Source organism: Hippopotamus amphibius, chromosome 1 (genome assembly GCF_030028045.1).
Source record: "Hippopotamus amphibius kiboko isolate mHipAmp2 chromosome 1, mHipAmp2.hap2, whole genome shotgun sequence".
In the NCBI taxonomy this organism is placed as follows: domain Eukaryota; kingdom Metazoa; phylum Chordata; class Mammalia; order Artiodactyla; family Hippopotamidae; genus Hippopotamus; species Hippopotamus amphibius.
Genome location: NC_080186.1, coordinates 87,088,639 through 87,109,997, shown reverse-complemented (window position 1 = coordinate 87,109,997; position 21,359 = coordinate 87,088,639).

The following is a 21,359-nucleotide window of genomic DNA, read 5'->3' as shown; positions in this document are numbered from 1 at the left end:
TTCTGACTCTATTTTCTCATTACCTGGCTTGGTGCAGTTCGTTGATCTCCCTGGCCTCAGAAGGCATCTGATTTTGAGACTCTTCTTTAATCACATCAAAGGCAGAGAATAGAATAGTATATGTTGGAGTCTAGGGGCAAAAATGAAAGAGCCTAGGATCAATAAGACCAGTTGAAGAACCAGCTAAAGTGTACCTCTAGGGCTCTAAATAATGTCTGTGTCTATGTCAGCATCTTTCTATCAGCCTCTCCATCTGAATTGGCTTTTAGTGCATACCTCCTTTAGTTTTGACATCGGGAATATAGCAATTTTTATATGCAGATCACTTAATTGGGGATTATAGAAGATGGAACTGATTTAGAGGGCACAGATCTTGCCCAAAGGCATTTTGTTATCTAGATTAGGAGACATCTGGTAGGAAGTAACTGAATAAAAGCACTATAATAAGAAATGTGAGTATAATTTGAGATAAAGAGCTTTATCACAAAAAGAGCCCAGGCTTTGGTGTCAGAATGACCTGAATAAAAATCTCAGAGTTTCTATTTAATAGCTCTCACCTCTGGAAAACACCCTAACGATTCTGTTTTACTTTTGGCCTGTCTAGGATGAGAAAGGCAGTGCATTCTTCTCCTTCTAGGAGGAGCTATGGAGCTTTGAAATTAGTTCATTTAACTTTTTTTGTCCCTTAACTTTCTGATGGGTATAAAAATCATGATATTTCTACAGTTCACAGATCTTTTCTTTTGAATTGTCCTTTCTGCTTTTAAGAACATGAAATGACTTTCATTTTTAATATTGTATTTTTCAGTTCTAGAATTGTTCTTTGTTTCCTTGTATGGTTAATTTTTTACTAAAATTTCCTATCTGTTCATGCTCATTATTCACCTTTTTTGCTAAACATGTTAACATGTTTATAACAGTTATTTTAAAATTCTTGTCTGTTACTTCTAATCTCTGGAACACTTTTGGATCTGTTTTAATGGACCATCCGTTTTTTAAATTTTTTTAAAATTTTGGCTATGCAGCATCTTTAGTTCCCCAACCAGGGATCGAACCCACACCCCCTGCAGTGGAAGCGCAGAATCTTAACCACTGGACTGCCAAGAAAGTCCCTGACCAGTCTATCTTTTGTTTTTGTGCTTCTTTGCCTGTCTTGTACTTTGTATTCTGGATATTGCTACGAAAGAGTAATGGATATTGAAGTAGATGATATTTATTCCCACTAAAGGTCATGTTCCTTCTTATAATTTATAGTTGAACTGAGCCTAGAAGGGGTTGAAGTTTGGTTTAATTTCAGAACATCACTGGTTCCAAATAATTTGAGAGTCCAATTAGGACTCTCCTTTAAGCAGGACTTGGGATTTAAACACCAATAAAAATACTGAGATGTCTCAGTGATTTACAGTCCTGCTTGTAGGTCACCAGAAAGCTTTCACTACACTCCAGCCCTACTCCTGGCTTTCACAATTTCAGAGATCACTATCTGTCCTAGTGAGCTCTGCCGTGCACACACTATAGCCTCCATGAACTTTGTGGGATTTCTTTCAGCTCTCTTGTTATCTTCCCAGCCTATGCCTTCTGTATTGGTGAAGATCCCACAGGAAAGAATTGGCAGATGGGTGCAGACTTGTTTTACATCTGGAGGTCCTCAAGAGTCTAATCTCCTTACCAATCTGAGACCTTTAAAAGTTTAGCTGGTTTCTCCTTAGTTTGCAATCTCACCACCTATGTTGGGCTTGCATTGTCTCCCACCATGTTTCCAGCAGCGACCATAGCAGGAGACCTAGGAGGACATTGTAAAGCTCTGGAATTTAGTTCCAGTAACTTTTTTGTGTACCTCACCTCTCTGTGGGGTGCAAAAAACTCTAATTTTTATAGTCTATCCATCTTTTTAGTAATTCCCTTAGGAGCAATAATCTCGTGATTTTCTACATTCTGAGTGAGGAAATCTTACCTTAACCATTCTGTCACTATTTTGTCATCTCTGAAAAGGGAAACTTTGTGAAGACTTAAGATAGCACGTGAAAATTACTTAGCATGATGCCTGACATGGGTAGGTGCTTGATAAATATTGTGTCCTTTCTTCCTTAGGTTGGCTATCAAGGGATGTCCAGAAAAAAAAAAAACAAAAAACAGCTGTGTGGGTTTTGCCTGAATAGCATTTGGAAGGGGTTAGGTTTTGAAGGGGAGCCCAGATGGGCAGAAAGGAATAAGAAAACTGAGTCTTTGTCTGCCTTGTTTATTCCTTTCAACTAATATTTACAGAATGTTTACTTATCAACAGTGCTTATGATAGGGATTGTTCTTAATGAGACTTCTAATCAGAGGTCTTCTGCTCACCTATTAATTTTTTTAATCCTATTAATGCATCCACAACATTTTACAGAAACAAACATGGTTATTTGCACTTAGGGGTTTGTTTGAAAGGGAATGGGAGGAGATAGGATTAAGATGGTGGAGTAGGAGGACGTGCGCTCACTCCCTCTTGCAAGAGCACCAGAACTACAACTAAATGCTGAGCAATCATCGACAGAAAGACACTGGAACTCACCAGAAAAGACACCCCACATCCAGAGACAATGGAGAAGCCTCAATGAGATGGTAGGAGGGGCACAATCGCGTTAAAATCAAATCCCATAAATGCTGGGTGGGTGACTCACAAACTGGAGAACAGTTATACTGCAGAAGTCCACCCACTAAAGTGAGGGTTCGGAGCCCCACATCAGGCTTCTCAACCTGGGGGTCCAGCAACGGGAGGAGGAATCCCCAGAGAATCAGACTCTGAAAGCCAGCGGGATTTGACTGCAGGACCTCCACAGGACTGGGGGAAACAGAGACTCCACTCTTGGAGGGCACACAGAAACGTGTGCTCACCAGGACCCGGGGGAAGGAGCAGTGACCCCATAGGAGACTGAACCAGACCTACCTGCTGGTGTTGGAGGGTTGCCGGCAGAGATGGGGGGCAGCTGTGGTTCACCAAGGAGACAGGGGCGTTGGAAGCAGGGGTTCTGGGAAGTGTTCATTGGCATGAACCCTCCCAGAATCCACCATTAGCCCCACCAAAGAGCCTGTAAGCTCCAGTGCTGGGTTGCCTCAGGCCAAACAAGCAACAAGGTGTGAACACAGCCCCACCCATTAGCAGACAAGCAGATTAAAGTTTTACTGAGCTCTGCCCACCAAATTGGATTAAAGTCTTACTGAGATCCACCCACCCAGCCCTACCCACCATTAGTCCCTCCCATCAGGAAGCACCCACGAGCCTCCTAGACAGCTTCCTCCACAAGAGGGCAGACAGCAGAATCAAGCAGTATCAGCAGTATTTCATCTTGTGGAACTGAAAACCACAGCCACAGAAAGATAGGGAAAATGAAAAAGCAGAGGACTTTGTACCAGATGAAGGGACAGGATAAAACCCCAGAAAAACAACTAAATGAAGAGGAGATAGGCACCCTTACAGAAAAAGCATTCAGAATAATGATGGTGAAGATGATCCAGGACTTTGAAAAAAGACTGGAGGCAAAGATCAAAAAGTTTACCAAAGACCTAGAAGAATTAAAGAGCAAACAAACAGATATATGCAACACAATAACTGAAATGAAAAATGCACTAGAAGGAACCAATAGCAGATTAACTGAGGCAGAAGGACGAATAAGTGACCTGGAAGACAGAATAGTGAAAAATCACTGATGCAGAAAAGAATAAGGAGAAAAGAATGAAAAGAACTGAAGACAGCCTAAGAGATCTCTGGGACAATGTTAAATGCACCAACATTCGCATTATAGGGGTCCCAGAAGGAGAAGAGAGAGAGAAAGGACCTGAGAAAATATTGGAAGAGATTATAGTTGAAAACTTCCCTAACACATGAAAGGAAATAGCTCCCCAAGTCCAGGAAGTACAGAGAGTCCCAGGCAGGATAAACCCAAGGAGAAACACACCAAGACATATAGTAGTCAAGTTGACAAAAATTAAAGACAGAGAAAAGTTATTAAAAGCAACAAGGGAAAAATGACAAATAACATACAAGGGAACTCCCATCAGGTTAACAGCTGATTTCTCAGCAGAAACTCTGCAAACCAGAAGGGAGTGGCACAATATATTTCAAGTGATGACAGGGAAGAACCTACAACCAAGAATACTCTACCCAGCAAGGATCTCATACAGATTCAAAGGAGAAATCAAAAGCTTTACAGACAAGCAAGAGCTAAGAGAATTCAGCACCACAAAACCAGCCCTACAACAAATGCTAAAGGAACTTCTCTAAGCGGGAAACATAAGAGAAGAAAAGGACCTACAAAAGCAAAAACAAAACAATTAAGAAAATGGTAATAGGAACATACATATCGATAATCACCTTGAATGTAAATGGACTAAATGCACCAACCAAGGGACACAGACTGGCTGAATGGATACAAAAACAAGACCCATATATATGCTGTCTACAAGAGACCCACTTCAGACATAGGCACACATACAGACGGAAAGTGAGGGGATGGAAAAAGATATTCCATGCAAATGGAAATCAAAAGAAAGCTGGAGTAGCAATACTCATATCAGATAAAATAGACTTTAAAATAAAAAATGTTACACGAGACAAGAAAGGACATTACATAAAGATCAAGGGATCCATCCAAGAAGAGAAGATAACAATTATAAATATATATGCACCCAATATAGGAGCACCTCAATACACAAGGCAAATGCTAACAACTATGAAAGAGAAAATGCAAGGCAGAAATAGAGACACAGATGTAGAGAACAAACACATGGACACCAAGTGGGGAAAGCGGGGAGGGGTGGCGGGGAATGAACTGGGAGATTGGGATACCAAATTGTACACTGTAAATATATGCTGTTTATTGTCTGTTAACTGTAAGTCAATAAATGTTCTTAAAAAAAGGGGGAGGGAATGGGAGATGAAGTGGAAATTGTGGAAACATAATGGAATATGATAAAAGGGAAACTAAATTAAGGCGCAAAACGAGCACAATGGGTAACAAATTAAAAGAGGAGGAAAACTCTCCACAATCAAGGACAGCATATGAGGGCTGACAGTGCCTATGTCTCCAGGAAGGAGATGAATTTATAAACACCTTCTTGCTATATACCAGAAAAGAGCTATAGATCCTTGTTACCATTCACACCTGGAAGAATGAATTGGATTACTGGGGGCTGGGGAGAAGATCACAAAGGGAAGTTGCATTGTTACTTACTTTTAACCCTGCTGGGGTTTTCTCTTGATGGTTTGCTTTTACTCAGACCAAAAAGAGTCTTTTTGTTCAAACTGTTTTTCCCTAACCAAGAGAGCCAGATGGGTGACCCCAAGGGGAAGACAAAGTAAACCTTTATGTATTAGGAGATTGTCACTGAACAGAATAATTACATTTTGGGGGGATGTGAATTTTCATATCTTCCAATTTCATTGTGAATACATGATTCATAGAAGCAAAAGAAAAACAGGAAATTAAAAAACAAAAAACAAAGGAAAGAATAAGAAGAGAGTCTCTTGCACATTTTCTTTGGGTCAGTAACAAATTAAAACCTCAGTGAATTGAAATCCTGTGGGAGTGGGAGGAGGAATGATTTTCTCCATTTGTGATTTTGACCTATCAGCTATTACATGAGGTTTCCCAGCTGCTGGCAAAATCAGTCCTTGCTCTCTGGAGGCAGCAGCTGGGCTCTCATCATCCCCTCTACAATTTCTAACTCAATCTGGGAGAATTTGATAAAAAAAAAAAAATCTAACAAACCTTAAAGTCCGTATGCTGGCCAGACTAAGAAGTATACTGTGTCATTAGGCACTGTAGCCATTTTACATCCTTTCCCTCTTCCTTCCTTTACTATATCTCTGTAGAAGGAAACATTCCATCAGAAGTCTGTGTCTTTATGCAACTCTCTAAAATTGGGAATTAAAAGCCTCTTGATTATACGATTTTCTTTGCTGGATATCAAACCATATATATATCTTTTTATTACACATATTATTCTTGCCATTCTGTTTATGGCAGTCAGTCCTTTAGGAAACAAAAATACTTTCTGAGTGTTTAACTTATAAGTCACTGACTTTGCTAATTATTTCATAACTTACCCTTACCCTCCCCCGTCTATGTGAAACCAAAACCACAGTACTGTGGGCTAAGTGCATCCTAATACTTAGCACATTATATTTTAACTGGGAGATGTGACAGTGTAGTAAAAAGTATATGGGTCTTGATATGGCATACTAGCTGTAATACTAGTTGTTTGACATTGGGCAAGTTACTCTGAAATTCACTCCCTTTACTTGTAAAATGGGCATAATAATAAGAAGTTTTTGTTGATACATTTTTAGCTTTTTGTTGTTGTACATTTTCATGCAGTTAGTGCTAAGCAGAAGTAAATGGCACTAGACTGACTACTTTAAATTTTTTTTCCTGTTTTCATGATTCAGACTCTTTCCCATATCAATTCATCAGTTTCTAAGCCTTTGGGGTCAAACAGGGCATGATCATTGCACTAATCCTTCAGGATTCATGTGGCTTATCCACTGTCTCTCTGATGTACACGTTTCTTATTTCTCAGATTGATTCTGGTTGAAACATTTCAAAAGCCCTGATCTCTGGAATCTAGCAGGACAAAGAGCCAATCTCTTGTGGTCTGTGAGCCTTGACTGAGGGACATCTGAGAGGACATTCTGCTTTATTTTTCAGTTTAGGATCTTTGGTGGATATTAAATAATCCTTGATGATAGCTGTGAATATTAGAAACCCAGAGGGAATGAATGGTAAAATTTATCAATTTCCAAATGAACATATAAAGGAGAACAAAACTCTTGCTACCTAAGAAATATTTTTTTTTTTAAAGTTAAGTTGAAGGGAAAACTAAGCAAAATAATCACAAATTCAAAAGCCCTCAAACTCTATACCTATAGAATTTGATCTACCATTTCAGTGAAAAGTCTCTGAAAAATCTGCCCTCTTCCCAGAGAATCTGACTCTCTAGGGAAATTTACCAATCAGATATCACATTCTATTCCTGCCAATAGGGTCTGTTCTATTCAGTCCATCTTTAAATAGCACTTAAAAAGGAAATGATAGGTGCTAATTAAGAGAGAAAGAATTCTTAAAGGAAATCAGGATCCTGAGAAACATGCTGGGGCTTAAACTGCCACTACACCCACAGGAATTTCAGTTTCACAAAGAAGAGATACAGTGTTCATAGGTAACAATATTGACAAAGAAACACTTTAAAACAAGTGTCTCCAATCCCTGGGCCACACAGCAGGAGGTGAGCGGGGGTGGGGGGGCAGAGAGCAAACCTTCATCTGCTGCTCCCCATCTCTCGCATTAGTGCCTGAACATCACGCCCCCCACCCCACCCCCCACCACCGGGTCCATGTGAAAATTGTCTTCCATGAAATCTGTTCCTGGTGACAAAATGCTGGGGACTGCTGCTTTAAAACACTCTCCTACAATCTTAAATTTGGGCCCCTCACTCCTATGTAGTTCTAGTTTTCTAAAGAGTATTGGGGGCCTCAAATTTATTTCTCCTTTGAAAAGAATCTATAATATGTAGTAGATCTCCATTTTCTATTCCACGTTATCTATTCTATCTCCAATCATTTTTTATTTCTGTATTCCAGAGAAGCATATCAAAATTTCCTCTCAATCAATGAATTACCTTCCTGGAGCTTCAGTTCTGCTATTTATAACCTCAGCTGTGAACTTAAGTTGTTCATATTTCATCTTAAGTTTTCTAGTATTTTAAAGTTTCAGTCTACTTACATTTACTTAGAAATCATTCACGAAATTCTCAATTATTTTACTGCACTGATATTGGTTCTTGACCAATTCTAATTGTGAGACTAAATAGTTGTGGTAGGCAATTACTTAAAATTTATTAATGACAAATTGGTGTTACTTGTGATAGTTACAATATATAATTTTCAATGTTTATGTGGACAAGAAGGGGTATCATAATTTACATAACTTGTTGCCTCAATATGACCTTTTAACAGTGCAAAAATACTAAATGAGACAAGAGAAAATCTCCCAGAATGTAGAGCACAAAGACAAAAGTATAAAAAATATAAAAGAGTGTGATGCGACATGGAGAATCAAATAAGGTCAAACATACATTAAAAAGTATTCTCAGGGAAAGATAGGAGAGGCATTAGTCAAAGAAATAATATAAGAATTTTTACCAGAGAGAAGGAAAAATGTAAGTCCCAAGATTAAAAGTGTCAAGTACTATAAGTGAAAAAGGCCCACATTTAAGCATACATCCTAAATTTTTTTCAAACCAGGAATAAAGAGAAGATTCTAAAAGTTTACAAGAAGAGAAAAGCATAAAATTGACCATCGACATAGAAGTGAGAAATGAAATTACACCATGTTTTTCAACAACAGCAATGGCTGATAAAAGGCAATGGTATATGCTTCATTGAAAAAGTTCCAAAATATTAGGGAAATGAAACTTATGCAAGAATGAGCATAAAATCATAACATTAACTTAGCTACGCATAAGCTTCAAGGCAATGTTTTCAACTGAGTTCCTAATGAACAATTGACTTTACTGTTAGTAGGTGAGATATAAAATTCCCTCATTTACTTGAGTATATCAGAGACAATGTAGCTACACAGATAATATATGGACTGTAGCTCAGTCAGAATATGAACACCCCCTCACCAAGAAATCAGATCAAAAGAGAAAAAGAACAAGAGTTGCTGCATAACAAGACCTATTCTCAGTTAGGTATAAATCAGAATGTTGGGGGAAAGCAAATCTTTTAACAAACTTTCTGTGTGGAACTCATCACAAATGCATAAGCAAAGTCACAAAAGTTTTAATAGTCCCATACCAAGGTGGCATCCACCACAGAATGGTGAATGATGAGACTGATGGACCACATAAGAAGAAGAGAAACAAGAAAGCCAGAGCATCTCCAAGTTTTGAGGATCGCAAGTAATCTGGGTAGCGTTTCCCTTAGAACTCTGAGTAATATCATAGATGCCAAATAATTCATGCTTAAGATAATGTGTAATAAACTTATTAGTTCATAGTGTGTATGCATTGAAGAAGCCTGGAAGAATATATACCAAAATGCTAATAAGAATTATCTTTGAACTGTAAGATTATGAATTTTTTTACTTTCTTTACATGTATTTATAAAGAGAGGAAATACTTTTATATTCAGAAAAAATAAAGCAATTTTTTCAATTGATAAAATAGAAATTAGAACCATTTTAATAATGTCAAAACTATGCTATGTAAATTCAGACTGCCTTGATTAGTATACGGCTTAATATAGCTAGAAGAGTTAAGACTTGTCCAATTTTGTTCAAAAGAAAGCTGAAGTGATCAGTAACAACTGACGGTGCTTTTTTTTAATCTTTACAAAGCTGAGGTAGCTAAGTTTATCTCACAGTTTCTGTTCCTAATGAGAAAAAAATGCTGTGATATACAGCACGTATATGACCACAGCTCTGAAATGTACAGTAGGACTTCCTGATTCACTGTAAAGCACCCACTGAATACCACTGGCCATCAGCCACACTATTCCACTTTTTTAGGTTGTGCTATTGAGTTTATGCAAAGCCTAAAGACATGGCTAGAGTTTCCAATGTGGTGTTTGCTGAAATCCCAGGTTCACAGATTCTGACTTAAGCTCTGCAAAGAAAAAAAAATTCATCTATTTATTCAGGCAGAGATGACTGGTCCCCCAGCTTCTTCCATATACACACAAAAAAAGTTTCAGCAGGGCACATTTCCCAGACTCCCATGCACCTAGGTGTGGCCTTTTTATTATGTTCTGGTCAATACGGAAATAATGTACACATTTCCTCTGTGGGAGAGGACATGCTCCTTCCAATCCTTTCCTCCTTCCTGTTTCCTAGAAAGCAGACATAGTAAAAATGAGCCATATTAGACTATGTAGGTGAGGAAAACGCCTGCACGGCAGAGCAACATGATAGAAGGAGCCTGGATCTTCAGCACCATGCAGCTGCCTTATCTGCCCCATACAGCTGCCTTATCTGCCCCATACCACGTATGTGTGGACTGTAACTTTTGTTTGTTTTTCAAGCTTCTGTGATTTTAGTCCTCTATTACAACCTGTGAAAAGTATCCTAAATAAAGCAATTTCAAAACTGATGGAGTAACAGGGGAATTGCCCATTCGGGGGATGGTCAGTTTAAATACACATTCAAGGACTCACTATGACATCAGTAGCTTTTTTTCCTTTTCTTACATGCTGCTCCCTCACCTGCTAGAAAGCTGCCATATTCACTCATTATTTTAAAGTCTCACAAATCTCATTACTTAAAAGTCAAGATTAGAGTTTGACAAAGAGAAGATTTTTTAATATTCATTTGTTATTTTTTCCTCTCTCTCATTCTCTTTCTTTAAGAAAATGCATATAAGCTACCACTTAAATTACTTTGGGTTGGTGAAAAGATAATCTAACCAAATATTCTGTGAAATTAGACACAACCCATTACGACAGTACCCTAGGGCACACAAGGTTATTGGCCTTATGGAAGATTTTAACATCATTTTGTGAAATTCTTCAATAGAAGCTGCAATTGATAATCAGTGTAGTTATTTCCTTGTAGAGGATGAGTTCATATTTATGCAATGCTTGAGGCACAAGGGGGCAATTAATGTAAATGAATTAATACAGAATAACATATTAAAACAATGTATAAATGGTAATAAAATGTAGAATCACATTGTGGGGATCTCTGGCAATAATAGAATAGCATTGGTGAAACAATTATAATAATTTTGCTTTAAAAAATCAGAATTTTTCTCTAGATATTTACATACTTTAAGAAAACAATAACTATTACAAAAGCAGCAATAATGTCCAGTCCCCTCTTAATTTTTTGTACTAATGATGAATAGATGTAGCAAAGCCAAATTTTTGATTGTCTTTAAATCATTTCTAATGGAATGTGTTATGTGGTTTCAGGGATAGAAAATACAACAGATTTACCTTCCTAATTATGTTTTTCTGAGACTAATATTAACATTAATTAGCATTCCATTTGCATCCACCAAGAAAATTACTCTAGAATTTAAATTTGCTACAGTTAAGCCATATTCAAATATGAGTAGATTTTTCTGTTTATATTAAAATTTTTAAATTTCCCCTGAGTAGGGAAAAAACTTCCAAAATAACTTACATTTGAATAATGCTTTCAACTTTTCAATGTTTTTTATAGCAATATAAAAAATGTTCCAAGATTATATAGCTAGTAACAGTTCTTAAAACCCCCTCAAAAAAATTCTAATAATATTTTCTTACCACAAAATTGCTACTTAGATACCAGCTAGTCCCAAATATATACAGCTAAATAATGATTGAATTTAAAATAGCATATGAGACCCCACTCTAATACCTTGCTACCTATTACCTAGTATATTAGCTTGCTAGGTCTGGAAGGTTCATTTGACAGAAATGTATTTTCTCACACTTCTGGAGCCTAGAAGTCTGAGATCAAGGTATTGGCAGCGATGGTTTCTTCCAAGGCCTGTCTTCTTGGCTAGATGGCAATCTTCTCCCTGTGTCTTCACATGTTCTTTCTGTGTGTGTCTGTGTTTAGTCTCCTTTTCTTATAAGGAGACCAGCCACATTGGATTAGGTTCTACCCTAATGACGTTATTTTAACTTAATTACCTCTTTAAAGCCCTATCTCCAAATATAGTCACATTCTGAGGTACCAGGAGTTTAGGATTTCAACATAGAAATTTGGAGAAACAGTGTTCATAACACCTAGAAAATATTATCTCCTCTTTTTCCTATCACAAAGACGCCAATTATATTTCCATAGAGAGAGGTTACACTCCATCTGTTTGGGAGCTGAGATCTGTAGTACCAGATCCCCTATTCAGAGACTGTTTTGAGTGGACTGTACTTACTGTCTTCTTCATACACAATATTTCACATGATATTTTATTTGATCCTCAAAACAAACTTGTGTGGTAGGTATAATTACTACACTCATAGAATAGATGAAAAAACTGAGGATCATCAGGGCTAAATGGCTTGCACAATGTTACACACTGATTGACAAAGCCAGGACTCAAGCAGAGTCTCCAGACCATACCACCTGCAAGGAATTAACTAACCAAATTCCTTCCCTCCCCCTTCCCTCTTTTTTCCCTTCTTGTCTTTTAATTTTTTTCCTTCTTTTTTTGTGGAGGATGCGCTATTTAATTTTTAATTTTCTTAAATGCTATAAAATCAATGAGGATTGGTTTTTAAGATACATATATAAATTTATATATATAATATTTGTATATTTTAATATTATATATAAAACCTCAAATACATAGAAGGTACATTAAACCAAAAGAAATTGCTAATATTCAACTAGCTTTGACCTACAAAAGTGGCAATTTCATATGATTCAATCAAGAAATAACACACCATGAATTTCCAGTTTCCTATTTGCATCTCCCTTGAATTCTTTCACTTGAGATTTATACCACCTTCCACCTCTCATCCGACCCCATCCCAAACCTAGCTGTTTGTCAGCCAGTTGTTTCCTTCATGATAGTCTGGGAACAAAGTGGAAAGGTCAGGGCAGAAGACATGACGATGTGTCTGCTGAAAAGTGAGTGGATCATGAGCAAAAGCTAAAACAAAATAACCATGTCCGAGAACAGCTTCTTATGATTCTATTCCACTGAGAAATTAAAATGAGTTGACATTTACTATTAGGTATTCTCTTCCCCAGGATGGATTATATTTCCTGACAAAGAAACTAACCTTACCCCCCTGAAAAAACACAGAAACAAAAAGATGACAGGGACTTCCCTGGTGGTGCAGTGCTTAAGAATCTGCTTGCCAATGCAGGGGACACGGGTTCTATCCCTGGTCTGGGAAGATTCCACATGCTGCAGAGCAACTAACCCCGTGAGACACAGCTACTCAGCCTGAGCTCTAGAGCCTGCGAGCCACAACTATTGAACCTCTGTGCCGCAACTACTGAAGCCTGTGTGCTTAAAGCCCATGCTCTGCAACAAGAGAAGTCACCACAATGAGAAGCCCATGCACTGCAAAGAAGAGCAGCCCCTACTCATCAGAGCTAGAGAAAGCCTGTGTGCAGCAACAAAGGCCCAATGCAGCCAATAATTAATTAATTAATTAATTTTTTAAAAAGCGACAAACTACTCATGATGACTCTTGTTATCTAACATGCACATGAATCAGAGTTAATACTTGTAGTAATTATCTATTAGTGTGTAAAAAGTTTTCCCAAAGCTTGGTGGCTTAAGACAACACACTGTTATTATGTCACAGCTTTTGGGGACGGGGAATCCAGGAGTGGCTTAGTTGGGCAGTTCTGGCTCAGGATTGCTCTCATTGCTGCTGTCAGGATGTGGCAGGAGCTGCAGTTATGCGAAGGTTTGGCTGAGGATGGAAGGTCCGTTTCCAAGCTGCCTCACTCACATGGCTGTTGGCAGGAGGCCTCCGTTCCCCACTGGCTTTTGGCAGAAGGCTAATGTTCCTGCCATGTGGGCCTCTCCTCCTGGCAGGGAGCTAACTGGCTCCAGACCCAGCAATCTAAGAGCGAACAGCCAACAGGAGGACACAGTGCTTTTTATGACCAAGTCTCTGAAGTCACACACCATCACTTCTGCTCTATTCCATTCACTAGAAGCAAGTCCTAAGTCCAGGGGAGGGACATTAAGCTCAACTTATTGAAGGGAGAAGCATCAAAGAATTTGTGGACGTGTTCTAAGCTGGCTACACTACATCTATGTCGTGTCAAGAAGCACTCAAGTTAAGAAAGAGTCTGTGGCTCTCAAACAGTAATTCAAGATCGAACAGGAAACTCTTTGACCTTAGTCTTGTCTATATGTAATAGAATACATTAAACGTTAACATAACTGAACTTACCAGCAGAAAAATTGTCTTGGTTTATTTAAAAGATCAAAATATTTCCATTCTAAAACATTGTACATGACACAACAAAGGTCATTCTTTCATGGTGAGCTCACCTGTTGCTCCATGTTATAGTTCTACTCAGTGTCTGACTTTATTTAAATCCCCAATAATTGATAACTTGCACAGAATTAAAAAAAAATTAACCAAAATGTGTTGGTTTTATGGTGAATATGACAAATTAGCTTATAAAAGTTTGTCCTTACCTTTGCTCCTGGTTTCCAAGAGAGGGCACCAAGAGCTGAAGAATTGCGCCTTCACTTTGGAAGGAAGACTCTGGCAACTTATACCAAGATGGAAAATGTTGAAAATGATGCTGGCAATAGGCCATTGCAGGATTAATCATTATTTTCCTTCTAGTTTAATAAAGACCACATTTCCGTTTTTATCACTCAGTCACTGTACATATTAAATTTCATGAAAGATTACATTATGTTATATTTGGAGAGGGGAGGGATGAACAGCTGCCCTCGGTAACCCTGCCTGGCTGATCAGGCTCGCTGCGTGCGGACATCTAAGGGCTACATGACCCGCAACTGAAGCAAGACCCTGTCATCAGCCATCTGCTTCTCTCTCTCTCTGTCTCTCTCCCTCTCGTTCTCATTTTAAATTTTGAGGATCTCATATAATTTGTTTTTCATCATCGTCAGTTTGGATTAGTCTTTTGTGGCAGAATTAATTCACAGACTTTTCTCCCAGGTCTTCTTTAAAGGTTCTTTGCAAGGAAGCTCAGAAAAGCCTCTCCCTCTTCAGCTCCCCCCTCAAAGGTGTTCCTCCCTGCACTGTCTTGCTGCTTGGATTTCCTTGTCTGACAAGGTGCTTTTCTTGCGTGTGGTGCTGGCAAGAAAACCCAAAGCCCAGCTCCATTCTCCCATGTCAGCTCCACCTGTGGGGTAATGAAACATCCCTTCCCTGTCAAACAGTGGGTGTGCAGGCTACTTTTCAGTGACCCCTTGTCCCCAGCCTTACCACTTCTTTGCTAGTCTGTGTTGAAGGTACAGGGTAAAATCAAAAAACATGTGCACATAAATAAATAATTGTCATCATACAGATTTCTTACCATAATTTTCAAAATTAAATTATATATTGTATGTATCTATCTATAGAGAGAGATGGATGATAGATAGATGGAAGTAAAATGAAATATTTTAAAATAAATTTTATTAATGAAATTCAATAAGATCATTGCATGTCATGAATCTCCACTAATTTAATCCATACAATGCAAACCTTTTCAACTAAGTGTGTAGCGGGAAACAATCTTTGGTGAACAGGATGCTGCATGTAAGTAAAATTTTTGTTTAATTGTGAAACCATGTCTTTATTCCACATAAGCTTCGTTACCTAGAATAATCTTCTCTTAAATTGTCACACAACTTCTTGTATTATTTACCATCACAACTAAGCTACTACTGACATATTAAAATGGGTGTAAACCAGTGGGACATTAGAAAGTGGGGCAGGATGCAGGAACAAGTCTTCATTATGTATAGAACTGTCCTGGGTACTGCAGAACATGTAGCATCCCTGGTCCTTGTCTTTAAACATCAAGAGAGGGTCCAACTCACTATGATGACAATTCCCACATACAATTTCCAAATATCTCCTGAAGTAAGGCATTCTACTGAACACTACTGAACTATGGGGAGAGAGGGGAAGAGGGTGGACTTGTTTGGCTCCTTCATTAAGGAGGCAGACCCCAACTGCTAACAGCAACTGAACATAGAATATGGGACACATCACTTCTGGGGCCTGGTCATGATCCCACAATACAGGGAAAAAATCATACCTTATCACCACTTCAGCTTCATCTACAGGCGAACATAGAAATTTAGATATTTCTTTTCTCTTTAATGAGTCGATTACACACACATATATTTTTGTATGTCATTCTCTGATGGTAATTTGGAATGAATATTTAATTTAGACCATAAGGTTTTGACTCTGTAAGATTTTGCCTCCTTGAGTATCTAAAGGAACTCAAACTATCTACTTATTTCTTTTCATAAGGATCATAAACAAAATACATTAGTTAATAATTCTATATATACATTTTCACCATTTTGACCCATGTTTACCTAATCAGGTGGTTTTTACATTGAGAATATTTTATTTTGTACATTTTCCAAACCACGTGGTGAGGAGAATAGGGAATGTCCTTGGAATTTGAGCTCCTGCTGCAGATCAAAGTTCAGGACTTCTTCCTCCTTCATCATGTTCCTTGAGTCAGGGGTACCTTGTCAAGTTATTGATGAGTATTATTGACAAGAGGTCATCTAAAGAAATGTTTAATATTAGGGTAGGATTGGGGGGGGTAACTTTCAGGCACAGAGCTGCAGTAGGAGGGGTGGCCATGGTGCCCAGTGAATTTTAATGCACTCTTTCCATAGCTGTAATGCCTATCTCTGGGACAGATATAACCAAACGTTGGATACCTGATTATGTCTGCATCAGAGTGGAAGTGGCAATGTTTGATAATCTCTCTCAAACCAGAAGTAGCATTTAAAAAAGAAGGATCCCTGTGGGTGCTAAGTGAAATACAAACGAGAAAATAATGATGTTTCTGACATTCTAAACAATAACTCAGGATGCAAGATGTCAGTTCCTGGTAAAGACAAAGTTAGCTTTGTAATGAGAATTTATGGAGCTTCCACAGAGCATACAGCCATTAACAAGCTGATTTCAAAGTCATTTCTTCTTTCTCCCTATCTCAACAGAAAAATATGTTTCCAAATCATCAAAGCCAAGAGTTTAGGAGCTACACAATTTTCCCCTGCTTCATCTTGGTAGAGGTAAGAAAATTTTGGAAATTTGACCTTGGAATACGTATTAATCAAAAGGAATATGCTTAAAGATGCAGATGTAGAGAACAGACTTGAGGACATGGCGGGGGTAGGGGCAAAGGGGAAGCTGGGACTAAGTGAGAGAACAGCATTAACATATATACACTACCAAATGTAAAATAGATAGCTAGTGGGAGGCTGCTGCATAACACAGGGAGATCAGCTCCATGACAGGTGATGACTTAGAGGGCTGGGATAGGGAGGGTGGGAAGGAGTCACGGGAGGGAGGGGATATGGGGTTATATGTATAAATACAGCGGATTCACATTGTTGTAGAGCAAAAACTGGCAGAACAGTGTAAAGCAATTATATTCCAATAAATAGCTTAAAAAAAAGAAAAAAGGAATATGCTACCCCTTAAAAGTTAACCCATAGGACTTTCTAGGTGGGGCAGTGGTTAAGAATCTGCCTGCCGGGGGAGCCCGACATAGCTGGCAGGGAGGCATCCACGAGGGCTCAAAGAGGGTGAAGCGGCGGAGCTGTGGCAGACGGGAGGGAGTGAGAAACATACGGAGGGTCCGCAGCGCAGCTCAGCGTTCCTGGACCGAGACATCGATCCGCGGCTGAACGGAGGGTCCAGGAGCGGGAGCATGGGAACTGGAGAGCTGGTTCAGGGTGAGAAACATTGTTGCCGGTAGGGTGACGGACCGAGAGGACAGGAGGGAGGAGGTCGGCGGAGAGGAGTGCCCGTCCCTGAGAGCTGCCCGGCCATGATGGTGGCTGGAGGCTGCAGGCTCACGGGCGGGCGGCGGGGAGGAGCCACGCGGGTAGCCTCTGCAACAGGCAGTGGAGAGATGCCCTGTGGGCCACCTAAGGCGCTCAGGGATAACAAGCACCCTCAGGCACTCGGGCGGGGCTAGATTAAAACCCCTTGGAACAACAGCAGCAGGGAGGCTGCCAAGAGAAAAAAAAAAGAAAAACAACAGCAACAACAACAAAAAACCCCAAGAGAGGCCCAACTCTAAGACTTTCTGTTTACTCCTGAGCCACCAGCGCCCTCTGCAACAGGCACCTCCAAGCCCGACTGAAACAACAGTGCGCCACTGCTCACTCACTCCTAGGAGAAGGAGCCACTATTGTACCCTCTTCCTCCCCACACACCGACGCTTACAGACGAACAATAAAGGAACCTCTGCTGGGCACAAAATGCAAAAAAACCCAAGGCAAGGAGAAGGACACTTACAGCTGAGATGCTAAGGAAACAGAAATAGTAGCATCAATACCTATTGAACTGGTCCATTCTGGGATCAGTTCTGGATTTTTTTTTTTTTCTTTTTCTCTCTCTCTCTTTTTTTTTTTGTTTTTTTTGTTTATTAAATACGATCTTAGCCCTAAGGGATCTACAAGTTTTATAACATAATTTTTTAATGATATGTTTTATTCTTTTTTTTTTTTTTTGTCTTTTTATATACTTCTACCTCTAGCTAAGTTTTTGGTAGTACGGACAATATATCTCTCATACTTTCCTTTCATCCCTATCTTTTATACATTTCTATTCCTTTCTTTTTCTTTGCATATTTCCAACCACATTATGCTCTTCTGTTCCCCTTTCTTCCAGCCTTTTTAAGTTTATTTTATCTTAGCATACCTATAAGCAACACTATCGATCTGCTCAGACTCCTTGCTCTATTCTCCAGAGGACGCACTGCCTTGGTATTTAATATTAGGCTTTTGTCTTTATCTTAGTTCTTAGTACAGTTGTCTAATTACATTCTGAGAATCTCCATTCTCTCTGGTGGTACTCTGGCTCTTTTCTATATTTGATCCTAGCTTACAAAATCTCCCTGGATTAATGTTTGTATGTGTAAGGTGTTATTTGTTTGTTTGTTTGCTTTTGCTTTTGTCTCTGATTTGCTCTGTTTCAGTTGTCAATTTCTGTTGGGTTTCTCTTTGACTATCTGATAGCACACTGGGGTTCTGTCAGGTCTTTCTAGAGCCTTATGTCCTAATGGATTCAGTAATTGTGTGTCTTATACATGTATGTGTTTCCTAGACTTAATATTTGTTTAAGCCAATACTTGGACATTAGTCTGAGGCTTGGACAGTCTTCTATAAACACCTCTATCGCCAGGACAAGCAACCCCAAAAATTTGGACAACCATGAGGAAACAAAGAAACACCATGCAGGCAAAGGAGCAGGAAAAAAACCCACAAGACCAAATAAATGAGGAGGAAATAGGAAAAATGCCTGCAAAAGAATTTAGAGTAATGATAGTAAAAATGATACAAAATCTCGATACCAAAATAGAGAAAGTACAAGAAACAGTTCATAAGAACTCAGAAAAACAAACAGCCATGGATAACAAAATAACTGAAATTAAAAATACTCTAGATGCTATAACCAGCAGAATGACTGAGGCAGAAGAACGAATAAGTGAGTTGGAAGATAGAATGGGGGAAATAACTGCCACAGAGAAGGAAAAAGAAAAAATAATAAAAAGAATAGAAGACAGTCTCAGAGACCTCAGTGATAACATTAAGCATACCAACATTCGAATTATAGGCATCCCAGAAGAAGAAGAAAACAAGAAAGGGTCTGAGAAAATATTTGAAGAGCTTATAGTGGAAAACTTCCCCAACATGGGAAAGGAAATAATTCACCAAGTCCAAGAAGCACAGAGAGTCCCATACAGAAAAAACCCAAGGAGAAATACACCAAGGCACATATTAATCAAACTAATGACAATTAAACACAAAGAAAAAATATTAGGAGCAGCAAGAGAAAAGCAACAAACAACATATAAGGGAAAACCCATCAGGATAACAGCTGACCTTTCTACAGAAACTCTGCAGGCCAGAAGGGAATGGCAGGATATACTGAAAGTCCTGAAAGAGAGAAACCTACAGCCAAGAATACTCTACCCAGCAAGAATCTCATTCAGATTTGAGGGAGAAATCAAAAGCTTTCCAGACAAGCAAAAGTTAAGAGAATTCAGCACCACCAAACCAGCCTTACAACAAGTGCTAAAGGAACTTCTCTAAGTAGGAAACACAAGGAAAGGAAAACACCTACAAATACAAACCCAAAACAATTCAGAAAATGGTAATAGGAACACACATGTCAATAATCACCTTAAATGTAAATGGATTAAATGCTCCAACCAAAAGACACAGACTGGCTGAATAGATACAAACACAAGACCCTTCTATATGCTGCCTACAAGAAACCCACTTCAGACCAAGGGATACATATAGACTGAAAGTAAAGGGATGGAAAAAGCTATTCCATGCAAATGGAAGTCAAAAGAAAGCTGGAGTAGCAATACTCATATCAGACAAATTAGACTTGAAAGTAAAGACTATTAAAAGAGACAAGGAAGGACACTCGATAATGATCAAGGGATCCATTCAAGAAGAACACATCACAATGGTAAATATCTATGCCCCCAATATAGGAGCACCTCAATACATAAGGCAAATGCTAACAGCTATAAAAGGGGACATCGACAGGAACACAATAATAGTGGGAGACTTGAACACCCCACTTACATCAATGGACAGATCATCCAAACAGAAAATAAATAAAGACACACAAGCTTTAAATGACACATTAGACCATCTCGACTTCATTGATATGTATAGGACATTCCATCCAAAAATGACAGACTACACTTTCTTCTCAAGTGCACACAGAACATTTTCCAGGATAGATCACATCTTGGGTCACAAATCAAACCTCAGCAAATTCAAGAAAATTGAAATCATATCAAGCATCTTCTCAGACCACAACGCCATGAGACTAGATATCAATTACAGGAAAAAAACTGCAAAAAAGACAAACACATGGAGGCTAAACAATTCACTCTTAAACAACCAAGGAATCACTACAGAAATCAAAGAGGAAATCAAAAAATATCTAGAAACAAACGACAACGAAAACACAACAACACAAAACCTATGGGATGCAGCAAAAGCAGTTCTAAGAGGGAAGTTTATAGCAATACAGTCCTACCTTAAGAAACAAGAAAATTATCGAATAAACAACCTAAGCTTACACCTAAAACAACTAGAGAAAGAAGAACAAAGAAACCCCAAAGGGAGCAGAAGGAAAGAAATCATAAAGATCAGAGCAGAAGTAAATGAAAAAGAAAGGAAGGAAACCATAGCAAAAATTAATAAAACTAAAAGCTGGTTCTTTGAGAAGATTAACAAAATTGATAAACCATTAGCCAGACTCATCAAGGAAAAAAGGGAGAAGATGCAAATCAACAGAATTAGAAATGAAAAAGGAGAAGTCACAACGGACACCTCAGAAATACAAAACATCATGAGAGACTATTACAAGCAACTATATGCCAATCAATTGGATGACATGGATACATTCTTAGAAAAATACAATCTTCCAAGACTGAACCAGGAAGAAACAGAAACCATGAACAGACCAATCACAAGTACGGAAATTGAGGCAGTGATTAAAAATCTCCCAACACACAAAAGCCCAGGACCAGATGGGTTCACAGGTGAATTCTATCAAACATTTAGAGAAGAGCTAACACCTATCCTGTTCAAACTCTTCCAAAATATTGCAGAAGGCGGAACACTCCCAAACTCATTCTACGAGGCTACCATCACCCTGATACCAAAAC